Genomic DNA, 15,594 nt, shown 5'->3' with positions numbered 1-15,594 from the left:
GAAAATGTCCAAATCAAGGCATCATCAAGACGATGCTTTCTTCCCAGACTGGCTTCTGGGCATCCTGGGCACCTGTGCTACATGGCAAGCACCTGACGGCATCTGCTGGTCTCTCTCTTCTCTCCTAGGTTTTGCTGATTTCAGCTTCTTGCTTCTGTAGTTTCTTTTTCTCTCTCTCTGTATCCATTTTGTTTATAAAGGGCTCCACTAACAGGATTAAGACCCATTTGTATGAGGTGGGTCAGACCTTAACTGAAGTAAGCTCATCAACAGATCCTACTCACAAGGAGTTTACACCCACAGGAATGGATTAGATTTAAGAATATGTTTTTTCTGGGATACATATAGCTTCAAACCACCACCACAAGGATGCCTGCTTTTACCACTAGTATTCAACACTGTACCAGAAGTTCTGACCAGATGAATCAGAAGAGAAAAAGAAATAAAAGATATCCAAATTGGAAGGGAGAAGTAAAATGATATCTATTTATAGATTTCATGATCTTATACAGACAAAACCCTGAGGAATTTACAAGAAGGCTTCTAGAGCTAATAAACGAATTCAACAAAGTGGTGAGGTGCAAGATCAACTCAAAATGTTAGTGGTGTTTCTATACACCAGAAACAGACAATCAAAAAAGGAACTCAAGAAAACCACACTAAAAGAATAAATTTAACCAAGGATTTGTACATGAAAACTACAAATCATTACTGAAAGAAATTACAAAAGACCTCAATAAATGAGGTAACAAAAGTTAACTCAAAATGGATCAATAACATAAGTACAGGAGATAAAACTATAAAACTCTTAGAAGAAATCACAGGAAAATACTTTCAGGATCTTGTATTAGGGAATGGATTCAGAGTCATTATACCAAAAGCCTAAGCAAAAAAAAAAAAAAGGATAAATTGGATTTCATCAAAATTAAAAACTTCTGCACATCAAAGGACACTACAAAGAAAGTGAAAGACAACCTACAGAATGGGAAAAAATGTTTAGAAACAACATATCTAATTAGAGTTGGGCATTAAGAATATAAAGAACTACTACAACTCAATAACAAAAAAGGAACACAAATAAAAAATGGAGAAAGGACCTGATCAGACATTTCTTCAAAGAAGATATACAAATGGCCAATTACCACATGAAAAGATGCTCAACATCATTAGTGATTAGGGAAATACAAATCAAAATCACTATGAGATACTACCTCACACCGAGTAAAATGGTTATTATTAAAAAATTGAAAATAACAAATGTTGGGGAGGATGTGAAAAACAGAACTCTTGTCCATTGTTGGTGGGGAGGAGGGGAACGTGCAGTCCAGCTCAATGGGTGTAGAGTTTTTGTATGGGGTGATGGAAAAGTTTTGGTAATGGATGGTTGTGATGGTAGGACAAAATAAATATATAATTAATACCAATAAATTGTAAACTTGAAAGTGCTTAAAATGGAGAATTTTATGTTGCACATGTTACCACAAGGAAAATTTGGAAGAAAAAAAAAACTGAGCTGCCAACACTGCCAACACTGCCAATTTTTCATGGTGATGGGAACTTAAACAATGTACTTAACCAAATGGGTCCTATGTTTCCCCAGAGAAAATGGAAATACTAAAATTTACCTTATTGAATGTTACGAGCTATTATTATATAAATTATAATAGAGGCCGAAAGATTGGAAGCTCATCCTTCCTCCTATAATTTCCTAGAATATTAGGAAGACAAGATTATCATTTTTAAGTTACTGTACACTTATCTCGTACAGAAACTCTTTTCACCTCTTTTCCAGAATACTTATCTTGGCTTCAAATAAGATTCTAGCGTATTCAAATAAGATGACTAGCTTATTCATTTAAATTTTGCTGCATACTGATTACACCAATACTGGACAGTAAATTAAACATCCACTTTTATCTGATGTGGCCATAAGAATGGAAACAGGATCAGGATGTGCTCTTACTTAGATCTTTAGTGAGGGCAGAGAAATCTGGAGTAAAGATAATTCGAGATATCATCAACTTATTTCAGAAGTGCTGAATTCTTCCAAAGGGCATATTTAGAACATCTGAGTTCCAAATTCGTCCCATGTAGTTAAACAGCAATACTTCAAATCATTACACTATAGTCTTCCCTATAAAGGAGTTTTCATTTTTATAACCTGACCACGTAGCACATAACCAGGCACATATTAGGACCTCAATAAATGTTTCTTGGATGAACTTGAAAGTAGTGAACCTCAAATTCTAGGATCTCATGTTATTCTAAGCCTATGAAAATGCAAATAAAATAGACTAAAGAGTGCAAAGAAAACCTAAGCGAATTATAACCACATTATACCAATTTATCTAAGGCATTTGACTATGACAATTTAGTAAAACTTAATCAGAAAAATACCAGAGAGAAAAATGCAATTCTGAAACTTGGGCCTGTAGCTATCAATGTTAGAAAAGAAACATTGTTATACGTCAATGTATATACATTTCCCGACTCTTCTAGAAATTACCTTCAACTCGCTTTAAATGCATCTCTTTTCATTAACACTTCAGATCCCTGGTAATAGTCCTGCTACAGATACATGGTGAAGCAGATATACAAATACTGGGGTGATGGGCTAGAATTTTCTTTTTTAAATATATCTAGAGCCTAATTCTATTTAACTTGCAACCATTTAGGTCCATTCATTCTAAATGCTTTATACCATGTTATAGTCATCATACTTGACCTAACACTCATATCCAAATTTAAATATTCTTCAAAACTCATGGCGGATGGTATTTTCTTTTGTAATCATTCTCATACTTACTCTTGTTATATATCAGTACTCCTGCTTGGACTAGCATTGTTCTTTACCTGTATCTCCTTTAGAATGCTGATCATACTGTACATTGACCTATCATTATTAAAAATCCTTGTCCAGTACATTTCATGTGGGGATTCAGTGAACTCATCTTACTGACTGCTGAACATAACATCTATATTTATATGAGGAAATGGAGGTTTAAAGATTTTGAAGTTATCAGTCCAATAACATTGAGTGTTTTTGACAGGGAGTTTACCATGTCAGTTATTTTCATTTCACCTAAACTACCTATCTATCTATCTCTCTATCTATGTATCTCAAATATTTATATAAGAGATGAAAAGAATCTTCGAAGCAGTATGATATATAAAGGGAATGCTAGATTAGGAATCAGAAAATCTATGTTTTATTTTATTTTTTTGCTTTGCCACTAAGTAACTATAGTAAACTTGGATAAGTCACTTAGTACTTTATGTCTTTGAAATTCATTTTCCTAATCTGTTTGGAAAAAAATATGTTAGGCATCAGGAAAGCTACTATAGTAATAAAAAGAGACAGAGATTGCTACAACTGGCAAAGGCTAATACTGTTTTGCCGTATTCCTAGGTCCTAGCACGTAGTAGAAGCTGAATCAACACTGAATTAATAAATCTCTGCCAACAACTTAGAGGATACAATATGTGTTTAAGAATATAAATGTATTCTCTTCTAGGTTATATATGTGCCATGATAGTGCTGATAGAGAGGCTAAAGCAGAGAAAATCACTTTAGGTTGCAACAGATAACACAATCTGGAGGTTAGAAATCCATTGATAGCTAGGCAAACCACAAGCTACAATTAACCAGGTGATGAACATAATCATACAAAAATGTGTTGTCAGTGGCTCTAAACTCAGGAAACTATTAAATTTTTATTGTTGCTCTCTTTTTAAAAAAACACAATGCAGAGTTTTGTTTTGTTTTTCTTTTCAGAACTTTTAGAAATAAATGAGAACCTGTTTCTCTAGTAATTATCAACAAACATCAGGCTTTAACAGGAATAAAAATTTTTAAGTGAGTAACACATTTTCACGGCACTCTTTTCTAGCTTGGGATCCCCCTCTGAGTTCTCTTTGGAAGTAACATTCCTTTCACTAGAAAAAAGGATTGTCCATGAATTACAAGGCAGGTGCTATACTGGACCTAGAAACAAGATTAATCTCTGGAGTGATCTGTTTTTTGTTTTTAAAATTTTATTGTGGTAAAATATCTATAACATAATAATTTTCCATTTTAACCACTTTTAAGCGTACAATTGAGTGGCATTAATTACACTCACAGTGTTGGGCAACCACTACCACTAATCTCGGATGCTTTTTACGTAATACAGGCATACCTCGTTTCATTGCACTTCACTTCATTGCATTTTGGAAATATTGTTTTTTCAAAAAGGAAAGATTGTGGCAACCTATGTCATGCAAGTCTATCAGCATCATTTTTCCAACGGCATGGACTCACTTTGTGTCTCTTTGTCACATTTTGGTAATTCTTGCAAGATTTCAAACTTTTTTATGATTATTATCTCTGTTATGGTGATCTTTGATCTGAGATCCTTTTTCTGTTGTTGCTAATAAAAACATTTATTTTGCATTTTATACAGAACAACCTGAAGTCTGCAACATGACTTGACAGTTACCCAGCAGTTTAGTGTCTATATCAACAGTGTGGTTTTGGGGATTGGAGAACCACACAAACATAGACAGGAGTTGGGAAGGAGGAAGGGGGCACAGAAGGAGTGTGTTTCAGTCCTTTCTCAAAGAAAAGGCAGTAGAGCATTCTGAGTCACTGAAAACCTGTGAAAATGTAGCTTCTAAAACAAACACTGTACTTTAAGTTCTTGGGAAAGAGATGAGAAAATGACCTTGATAAATAAGGGGGTATTTTCATGTAGCAGAGGCTGAAGGGGAGGTTTACTGTTTTTAATGCCCTCAGCCCCAAGCCTAAAATATGCAATAAGGACCATTTACAATTTCAAATCATTGCCCTGTTGAAAAGGAAGTGACAACCCCTGGGGCCAGACCATGAAGATAGCATTCTGGTCATTCCCAAGTCCCTGTAGCCCATAAGAAAAAAAGAAAAGAAAAAAAGGTCAGAGAGAAGTGGCTTGTTTTCTATGGAAATATAAAGCTTAGCTCACAGTAAGCACTTAAAAAGCCAAATGACTGAGAAAGACCACAGATCGGATAGTGGTTTATGCCACCTGCTGAAAAAGGTCTCTAGTAGGGACCAAAAGAGGAAAGCCCAGAGCATCTTCAGCCTAAGGTGCGGCAGGTATAAAAAGTCTGAAAGGAGGTGAGTATTAAAGTAATGCAGAAGAGAACACACCTCAGACCCTAACTTTAATGGGACAATTTTAAAAAGGGAAATAAAAATCAAACACTGGATGCTAGTCCTGGCATGCCATGTGCATCTATGCTCACCTGGTAGCATAAAAAAATGCCAAAGCCATGTCCAGCTAACCCACAGGTCCTTCCTGAGAGGTGTTTTGTGTGCACAGTAGAGGGCAGTGGGGTTTACTACAATATGAAGCCTATGGAAAGAGAAGGGGCAGAGTCCTGGCTTGCTGGTCTACTGAGGGCTGGACAGAATAGAACCAAAAGCTCCAAAGTGACCACAAATTCTTTGTAACCAGCTTTGACTCAGGGAAAAGTGAGGCTAGATTCCCACTCTAGAGATGGTGGGGGCCAAACCTGACCCATAATACATACATTAGTCCTGGTCATCCTACAGTTGATAGGCAACTCACACCAGGCAGGGGAAGAGGGCTGGTTAGGGGAAACTATTCAACTTCAAATTTATCAGTGCCTCAGATACAATTAAATCTTAAATTTTTAAGCCCTGAAACAAAAGACAAAAGTGTAATTTTCTTTCCTCTTCTTTTTTTTTTTAATAAGTTTCCTCACTTTCTGGTAGTCACTTTCCTCCCAATCTCCAGTTTGACCCTGACTTAAGAGTCCACAATCTTCATCAGACCATCCGTGCTCATAGATTTGGGCCTCTCTGGAGTGAAGCCTAGGGCTCAGCTCCAGATGAGCTGTGCCAGTACCCCCAGTGCCTGTGATATCCCAAACACGACCATGTCATAATTCATCTCAGTCATGCCATAGTCCTGGAGCAGCACTCCACTGGGGCATCTACTTTGGGCTAGGGATTCTTGGTCCTGCCCTGTTCTAAGAGGACACTGGGCACAATCTTAAAAGATGAGCAATCAGCTTAAACATGGAGTCATTAGGCAGGTGTTTCAGAGCAAATTCTCGCTGACAGACATATTGTGGATCAGTCTTTCTTAGTACTGCATGGCCATAGGCTGGGACAAGCCATCCTGAGTTGAGTGTGTTCCACACATAGTCTCACAATTTCTCATCCGACACATCTTTGCCAACTTTCTTATGTGGTTGTGCTAGCCAGACAAGAACTTTTGGATCTGCCACTCCTTGTAGGGGCCCTGTCAGCCCATTCATAGCCGCTATGGAGGCCAGGTCTGAAAGGGCACTGCCCACCAAGTGGCTGATATGGGCACTTACACTGCCACCCTTGTAGTCACTTGGATGGTGAGGTACATGTGCATACACTCAGTGAACGGAGCACAAGTCTAGCCTAACATGTTGGTGAAACTGTGGGACCAGTCCAGCTTAGTGTCAATGGCCCCAATACACCGCTCTCTCAGTAGAGGTTCCAGTAGATCTTTGCTGCAACACAGGTAGCTTTGCAATCAGATCCATACAGTCTTCATAAATCAACTCCCAGTACTTGGTTTGGTTGACATTCTCTGCACATTTTTGGGCAAAGTTACTTTCACTGTTGAGGGCAGTAATGGCTGCACTGAACTGAGACATAGGGTGTAGATTGGTGGGAAAGTTTTCCAGCATGGTGACCACATGGGAAGGCAGAATCGCCCTTTACGCCCACTTTTTTGAGAGCCAAGATCCTTGTTCCACCGATAGGATCTGTCCAGTTACCAGCAGCCAAAATAAGCCCTCAGGCAGGGCTGCTGGTAACTGGACAGATTCTACCCTTAGCTTTGGGTAGCAGTTTCTAGCATTCAGGGATACTATAGACTTGGAAACAGATGCTCTCATCAGGAACAAGAACCAATGTTTCATATACCAATCCCTTCACGCCTCTCATGCCACCAAACATTACGTCCACAGTGATTTGGCCCACTACCTTCTTGCCATGTTGCTGCTTGAAGGTCTTAATTCTGACCTGTTCCTTAGATATCAGGTCAGCAGATACATTTTTCAAATTCATGAAGCACTGGCATGCCAGGCAGCAAATAAGAATGGATGCACTCTTGGCTCCAAAGAGTCGGGTGGCCGTAGTGCGTAAAGCCATGGCGGGCATTCTCAGGGACCTGGTGGGTAAGGAGGGTGGAGAGAGAACCGCGGCAGGAACAGGAGCCGTGCCACTGCATGGGTGGACAAGGCTGAAAGGAGGCAGCTCAGTCTGTGATCTTTGGTGTCAGCATTGCAATTGTTTTGAGGCACCATGAACGGTGCCCATGTAAGATGGCGAACTTAATTGATAAGTGGTGTACGTGTCCTGACTCTCCAGCGACTAGCCATTCCCCAGTCTCTCTCCCTCTCCCCAGACCTCCCTATTTCCGGAGACACAACAATATTGAAATCAGGCCAGTTAATAACTCTACAATGGCCTCTAAGAGTTCAAATGAAAGGAAAAGCCACAAGTCTCTCACTTTAAATCAAAAGCTAGAAATGATTAAGCTTAGTAAGGAAGGCATGTCAAAAGCTGCGATAGACCAAAAGCTAGGCCTTTTTCACTACACAGTTAGCCAAGTTATGAATGGAAAGGAAAAGTTCATGAAGGAAATTAAAAGCATGACTCCAGTGAGCACACAAATGATAAGAAAGCAAAACAGCTTTATTGCTAATATGTAGAAAGTTTTAATAGTCTGGATAAAAGATCAAATCAGCCACAATATTCCCTTAAATCAGAGCATAATCCAGACAAGGCCCTAACGTTCTTCAATTCTGTGAAAGCTGACAGGGGTGAGGAAGCTGCAGAAGGAAAGCTGGAAGATAGCAGAGGTTTGTTCATGAGGTTTAGGGAAAGAAGTCATCTCCATAAAACTGCAAGATGAAGCAACAAGTGCTGATGTAGAAGCTGCAGCAAGTTATCAAGAAGATCTAGCTAAGATAATTGATGAAGGTGGCTACACTAAACCACAGATTTTAAATGTAGACAAAACAGCTTTCTACTGGAAGAAGATGCTATCTTGGACTTCCATAGCTAGAGAGAAGTCAACGCCTGGCTTTAAAGCTTCAAAAGGCAGGCTGATTCTCTTGTTGGGGGCTAAACTAGCTGGCAATTTTAAGTTGAAGGTAATGATCATTTACCATTCCAAAAATCCTATGGCTTTTAAGATTTATGCTAAATCTACCACCTGTGCTCTACAAATGGAACAGCAAAGCCTGGATGATAGCACAAGGTTTAATGAATATTTTAAGCCCACTGTCGAGACCTGCTACTCAAAAGATTCCTTTCAAAATATTACTGCTCATTGATAATGCACCTAGTCACCCAAGAGCTCTGATGAAGATGTGCAATGAGATTAATGTTGTTTTCATGCCTGTTAACACAAGATCCATTCTGCAGTCCATGGATCAAGGAGTAGCTTGACTTGCAAGTCTTATTATTTCAGAAATATGTTTTTTAAGGCTATTGCTGCCATAGATAGTGATTCCTCTGATGGATCTGGGCAAAGTAAAATGCTAACCTTTGGGAAAGGCTTCATTATTCTAGCAGTCATTAAGAACATTTGAGATTCATGGGAGGTCAAAATATCAACATTAACAGGAATTTGGAAAAAGTTGATTTACAATCCTTGTGGATAACTTCGAGGGGTTCAAGACTTCAGTGAAGGAAGTAACTGCAGATGTGGTAGAAACAGCAAGAGAACTAGAATCAGACGTGGAGCCCAAAGATTTTATATGAATTGCTGCATCTCATGATAAAACATTGGGAGATGAGTTGTTTCTTATGCTTGAACAAACAAAGTGGTTTCTTAAGATGGAATCTACTCCTGGTGAAGATTCTGTGAACATTGTTGAAATGAAAACAAAGAATTTGGAATATTACATCAACAGTTGAAAAAGCAGTGGCAGGGATTTAAGAATTGACTCCAATTTTGAAAGAAATTCTACTGTGGGTAAAATGCTATCAAACAGCATTGCATGCTACAGACGAATCTTTCATGAAAGGAAGTCAATCATTGTGGCAAACTTCATTGTTGCCTTATTTTAAGGAATTGTCACAGCCACCCCAACCTTCAGCAATGACCACCCTGATCAGTCAGCAGCCATCAACATCAAGGCAAAACCGTCCATCAGCAAAGAGATTACAATTTGCTGAAGGCTCAGACAATGGTTAGGACTTTTTAGCAATAAATATTTTTGATTAAGGTATGTACATTGCTTTATTTAGAGATAATGGTATTGCACACTTAGACTACAGTATAGTAAAAACATAACTTTTATATGCACTGGAAACCAAACAATTCATGTGACTCACTTTACTGCAATATTCATTTTACTGCAGTAGTCTGAACTGAACCTGGAGTATCTCCAAGGTATGCCAGAAACTTTAAAGTGGAGATCTTTAGGAATTCAGGAGTTATGAAGAAAATATCCCTTTCCCTTTAGAAACTGGCAATGACCTCTGGGTTTTTCATTATGCTTTTTGGCTTTGTATGGATTTCATCTTTTATCTCCATAATTTATATGTATTTTATTTGTTTTGGATATTGTAGTGCTACACTGGACCCTGGCAAAGAAACTGTGTTTTAAACATCAGTTTAAACACATTTCACAGGATTGAAAGCCAGCAGCCTGTGGAATGTGGCAGTCAAAATCATAATTAAAGTATTATCTGAAGTCACCTGGGAACAGGTTCCCACTGAGGGTGGAGCTTTGGATGTCCAGTTACTGCTGCCATTGATCAGACTGTTCTCCCAACTCCTAAGTACAGGTTTCCTGACCTGTAGAATGAGGGTTATTATAGTAGGAAGGGTGGTATAGAAGGCTTTGGAGCAACTTGTTCCTTTCCAAAATAGTAAATCAAAGGCAAAAAAATTAGCAAGATGCATCCTATCACCTTCCTGTCCAAATACCCAGTTTGTTCTGTGCAAAAGACTGATGAGTCCTGGAGAAAATGATGCATCACTCTAAATTTAAAAAGATGTCATTGCTCCTGCAATTCCTTACAACCAAATGTGCCCTGAATTTGAACCTAGAGTTTGTTTCTAATGTACCAATATTTTGAATACTTTAGGGAGCTGAGCTAACATAATATTTAAAAACTGAAAATATTTAGTATTATAAGCCATAAAACAGTGGATGCAGGAAAGAAAATAAGAAGAAAACAGATAAAGAAATATTGATAAAAATGACAACTGTAATAGATAACATTTCCATGGCTGTTTACTAATGATTTTACATACATTATCTCATTTGATTTCATAACAATACTGTGTGAGACAAATATAGCAGGGAATCGTATTTCTGGTTTATTGATGGGCTCAAAGAGGTTAACTGAATTGATTGATTCACTTTCTATGGCTTCAGTTGTCACACATATACCTACTGAAGGTCCCAAATCATCTTTACTCTGGACTAATACAACTGCCTTCTAACTGGTCTCTGAGCCTCCTGATAGCTGCAAAGTTCCTCTAGAAAACAAAAATCGAGTCAAATCACTATCCCATTTAATATTCTCTAAAGGTTTCCAATTTTACCTCCAGTCGCCAGCATGGTACTTTGCAGAGTAGGGGTTTCATATATATTTGGTGAATAAATGAACAGATTATTATTGAAGCTTGACATGCTATAATGCTCATGCTCATTAGATTCAGTCCCTCCCCTACACTTGGGAGCTAGGTTCCACCAACAAGGTAAAGGGATAAACAAAAAACACTGGAAAAATCCCCAAGGGCTACTGCTAAGGGAAAGGGAAGCCCTAAAGAAAGATCACAATTAAATGTCCCCTCAGGAACTGACATTTCACATTTCCTTTAGCACCTGCAAGATAACATATCAACACTATTCTTCTAATAATCTCAAAATAATTGATGTTGCTTGTCTATACCATAGAAGGATTCTTAAGGTTTAATAATACCTATGATATCTATTACATAAGTTTTAATACTGTTATCTACTATAAACATTATAGCTAACATTTATTAAATGCTTACTATGTATTAGACACTGTACTCAGTTAATACATATAGAGTTGTTTTGATTTTAGGCAATCTTGAATACTTATATTCTGGAATGAAATTCTTCTAGGTTTACAAGTGTTAATGAGAAAATAGTTATGATCTAGATGAATATAATTTCATATAAACATTTCTCCTCCAACATACCAGTTAATATCATGAATGCTCAAGTTACCTTGTAATGTTTGAACCATAAAGCAAAGTATACTAAATACACATAATTAAAGAATGAAAGGCTGTTAGAAACCAAGATTACACAAGCCAACACTGTAGAATGGACATCTCCATTTCCCTAGGGAGGAAAACACAGGGACTGGGAATCAGAGGTATGTCCCAGAAAAATAGTAATATGACCAATGTGCTGTGACCAAAACTGCAATACCTTAGGGAGAAAAAAAGGTTTAATTCTGAAAATTATATTTAAAAATGAATTTATGTCTCTCCAAGTGTAATCATATTTAAAAAAAATTCATTAAGAGAGTGACAAGGCAAGAAAATGTGGGAAAAAAATTTGCAAAATGCATATATCCTATAAAGAACTCATAACTAGAACAAGTACTCAAAATGTGATTTGCGCATGCCCTTTCAAGGGTCCACATCAAAACAATTTCATTGCAACATGAAGATGTGATTTGTCTTTTTCACTATGTTGACATTTGCAATGATGGTGCAAAAGCAATGGAGGGTAAAACTGGTGCATGAAGTAAAGTGGCCATGATACCAAACTGTACCGGTAGTCACTGTATTCTTCTCTGCCAGACACTTACAACAAAACAAATGCTACTTTCATGTAAGAATATCCTTGATGAAGCAGTAGAAATTATTAATTTTAGTAAATATTAATCCTTTGAGTATATGTCTTTTTAATATCTGCGTGATACACTGGAATGTATGCATAAAACACTTATGGTGTGTACTAAATATGACAATTGTTTCAAGGAAAAGCATTTGTGTTGAAAAGCATTGACTTGCAAGCTGAACTAGCCTCTTTTTTCATAGAGCACCATTTTCATTTGAAAAAGTAGCTGAGAGAAACTATGTTTATTCAGACTTGATGTAGGCATTTTCTTGAAAATAAATGAGCCTGCCATGTCAATGAAAATAACTGACAGTATTTGTTGCTACTGACAAAACTCAAGCTTACAAGCCAAATTTAGAATTTTGGAAAACCTGTATCTCCCACCGTGGGATAGCTTCCCAGTACTTACAGACTTTTCTTACAAGACTGGTAGTAATATTGACGTATACGATTTTTTAAAATATTATATAATAAAATATCAACATTTGGCAGATCTGCATAACTCAGTGAACTAATATTTTCTATACAACCAATGCATGATTCTACAAAACCATGTGTGAGTAAAATATCTATTCAAAGTACAAGATAGACCACTGGACTTCAAGGTAACAGAGTATGAATAAATCACTGATAAGGTTTCAGATTCCATACTGCAACCAACCTTTAAGAGACTACTATCTATTGAGTTTTGCCATAGTATCAAAGAATAATATCAACAATTATATGAAAAGTCTATGAAAATATTCCTCCCTCGCCCAACTACTAATTTGTGTGAAGCCAGATTTTCTTATACACTTCAACCAGAAGAACCTATCACAACGCATGAATACTGAAGCAGATTATGAGATACCCAATTAACTCCTACTAAGCCAGAGATTAAAGTGATATACAAAAATACAATATAATGCCACTCTTCTCAACAAATTTTGTTTTATACAATATGGTTATTTTATTGAAAAAATATTATTTAGGTTAATAGTTACTGGGTATATTTTAAATTTGAAATAAATGTGTATTTTAAACATTTCTCAGTATTAGTTTCTAATATGATATCAAGAGACATATAACCCGGGGGGCAAGATGGCGGATTGGTGAGCTGTATGTTTTAGATACTCCTCCAGGAAAGTAGGTAGAAAGCCAGGAACTGCGTGGACTGGACACCACAGAGCAATCTGACTATGGGCATTCTTCATACAACACTCATGAACACGTCAAACTGCTGAGATCAGCGAAATCTGTAAGTTTTTGTGGCCAGGGGACCCGTGCCCCTCCCTGCCAGGCTCAGTCCCGTGAGAGGAGGGGCCGTCAGCGCTGGGAAGGAGAAGGGAAAACTGCAGTGGCAGCTCTTATCGGAAACTCATTCTACTGATCCAAACTCCAACCATAGATAGACTGAGACCAGACACCAGAGAATCTGAGAGCAGCCAGCCCAGCAGAGAGGAGACAGGCATAGCAAAAAACAGCAAGAAAAACTCCAAAATAACAACAGAGGATTTCTGGAGTTCTGGTGAACATAGAAAGGGGAAGGGCAGAGCTCAGGCCCTGAGGCTTATATGCAAATCCCGAAGAAAAACTGATCTCTCTGCCCCATGGATCTTTCCTTAATGGCCCTAATTGCTTTGTCTCTTAGCATTTCAATAACCCATTAGATCTCTGAGGAGGGCCCTTTTTTTTTTTTTTCTTTTTTCTTTTTCTAAAACAATTACTCTAAGAAGCCCAATACAGAAAGCCTCAAAGACTTGCAATTTGGGCACGTCAAGACAAGAGCAGAACTAAGAGAGCTCTGAGACAAAAGGCAACAATCCAGTGGCTCAGAAAATTCACTAAACACCACAACTTCCCAAGAAAAGGGGGGTGTCCGCTCACAGCCATCATCCTGGTGGACAGGAAACATTCCTGCCCATCGCCAGCCCCATAGCCCAGAGCTGCCCCAGACTACCCAGTGTGATGGAAATGCTTCAAATAACAGGCACACACCACAAAACTGGGCGTGGACATTAGCCTTCCCTGCACCCTCAGCTGGTTGTCCCAGAGTTGGGAAGGTGGAGCAGTATGAATTAACAAATCTTCATTCAGCCATCATTTCAGCAGACTGGGAGCCTCTCTACACAGCCCAGCAGCCCAGAACTGCCCTGGGGGGACGGCACTCACCTGTGACATAGCACAGTCATCCCTCAACAGAGGACCAGGGGGTGCACGGCCTGGAAGAGAGACCCACTCGCAAGTCTCAGGAGCCATACGCTAATACCAAGGACTTGTGGGTCAGTGGCAGAGACAAACTGTGGCAGGACTGAACTGAAGGATTACACTATTGCAGCAGCTTTCAAACTCGAGGAACACCAGGGAGATTTGATTGTTAGAGCCACCTCCCCTCCCTGACCGCCCAGACACACGCCCCATATATAGGGCGGGCAACACCAACTACACACGCAAGCTTGGTACACCAATTGGACCCCACAAGATTCACTCCCCCACTCACCACAAAGGCAAAGCAGGGGAGAACTGGCTTGTGGAGAACACGTGGCTTGTGCATGCCACCTGCTGGTTAGTTAGAGAAAGTGTACTCCATGAAGCTGTAGATCTGATAAATTAGAGATAAGGACTTCAATTGGTCTACAAATCCTAAAAGAACCCTATCAAGTTCAGCAAATGCCAAGAGGCCAAAAACAACAGAAAATTATAAAGCATATGAAAAAACCGGACGATATGGATAACACAAGCCCAAGCACCCAAATCAAAAGATCAGAAGAGACACAGCACCTAGAGCAACTAATCAAAGAACTAAAGATGAACAATGAGACCATAGTATGGGATACAAAGGATATCAAGAAGACCCTAGAAGAGCATAAAGAAGACATTGCAAGACTAAATAAAAAAATAGATGATCTTATGGAAATTAAAGGAACTGTTGACCAAATTAAAAAGATTCTGCATACTCATAGTACAAGACTAGAGGAAGTTGAACAACGAATCAGTGACCTGGAAGATGACAGAATGGAAAATGAAAGCACAAAAGAAAGTATGGGGAAAAAAATTGAAAAAATCGAAACGGACCTCAGGGATATGATAGATAATATAAAACGTCTAAATATAAGACTCATTGGTGTTCCAGAAGGGGAAAAAAAGGGTAAAGGTCTAGGAAGAGTATTCAAAGAAATTGTTGGGGAAAACTTCCCAAGTCTTCTAAACAACATAAATACACAAATCATAAATGCCCAGCGAACTCCAAATAGAATAAATCCAAATAAACCCACTCCGAGACATATTCTGATCACACTGTCAAACACGGAAGAGAAGGAGCAAGTTCTGAAAGCAGCAAGAGAAAAGCAATTCACCAGATACAAAGGAAACAGCATAAGACTAAGTAGTGACTACTCAGCAGCCACCATGGCGGAAAGAAGGCAGTGGCACGATATATTTAAAATTCTGAGTGAGAAAAATTTCCAACCAAGAATACTTTATCCAGCAAAGCTCTCCTTCAAATTTGCAGGAGAGCTTAAATTTTTCACAGACAAACAAATGCTGAGAGAATTTGCTAACAAGAGACCTGCCCTACTGGAGTACTAAAGGGAGCCCTACAGACAGAGAAGCAAAGAAAGGAGAGAGAGACTTGGAGAAAGGTTCAGTACTAAAGAGATTCGGTATGAGTACATTAAAGGATATTAATAGAGAGAGGGGAAAAATATATATCACAAACATAAACGAAAGGATAAGATGGCT

The 15,594-nt window shown here is 38.4% G+C and overlaps 1 protein-coding gene and 1 pseudogene across 4 annotated transcripts in view; both read right to left on the bottom strand.

Annotated features, from left to right (window-relative positions):
• EXOC6B (exocyst complex component 6B) overlaps positions 1–15,594 on the bottom strand; it is a 702,542-nt gene that overhangs the window by 243,140 nt on the left and 443,808 nt on the right. The window lies entirely within an intron of this gene.
• On the bottom strand, positions 5,790–7,418 carry LOC119512677 (annotated as a pseudogene).

This window comes from Choloepus didactylus, chromosome 17 (assembly GCF_015220235.1).
Source record: "Choloepus didactylus isolate mChoDid1 chromosome 17, mChoDid1.pri, whole genome shotgun sequence".
Taxonomy (NCBI): domain Eukaryota; kingdom Metazoa; phylum Chordata; class Mammalia; order Pilosa; family Megalonychidae; genus Choloepus; species Choloepus didactylus.
Note: the sequence above shows the minus strand (reverse complement) of the source record. Positions and strands in the feature narration are given on the sequence as shown.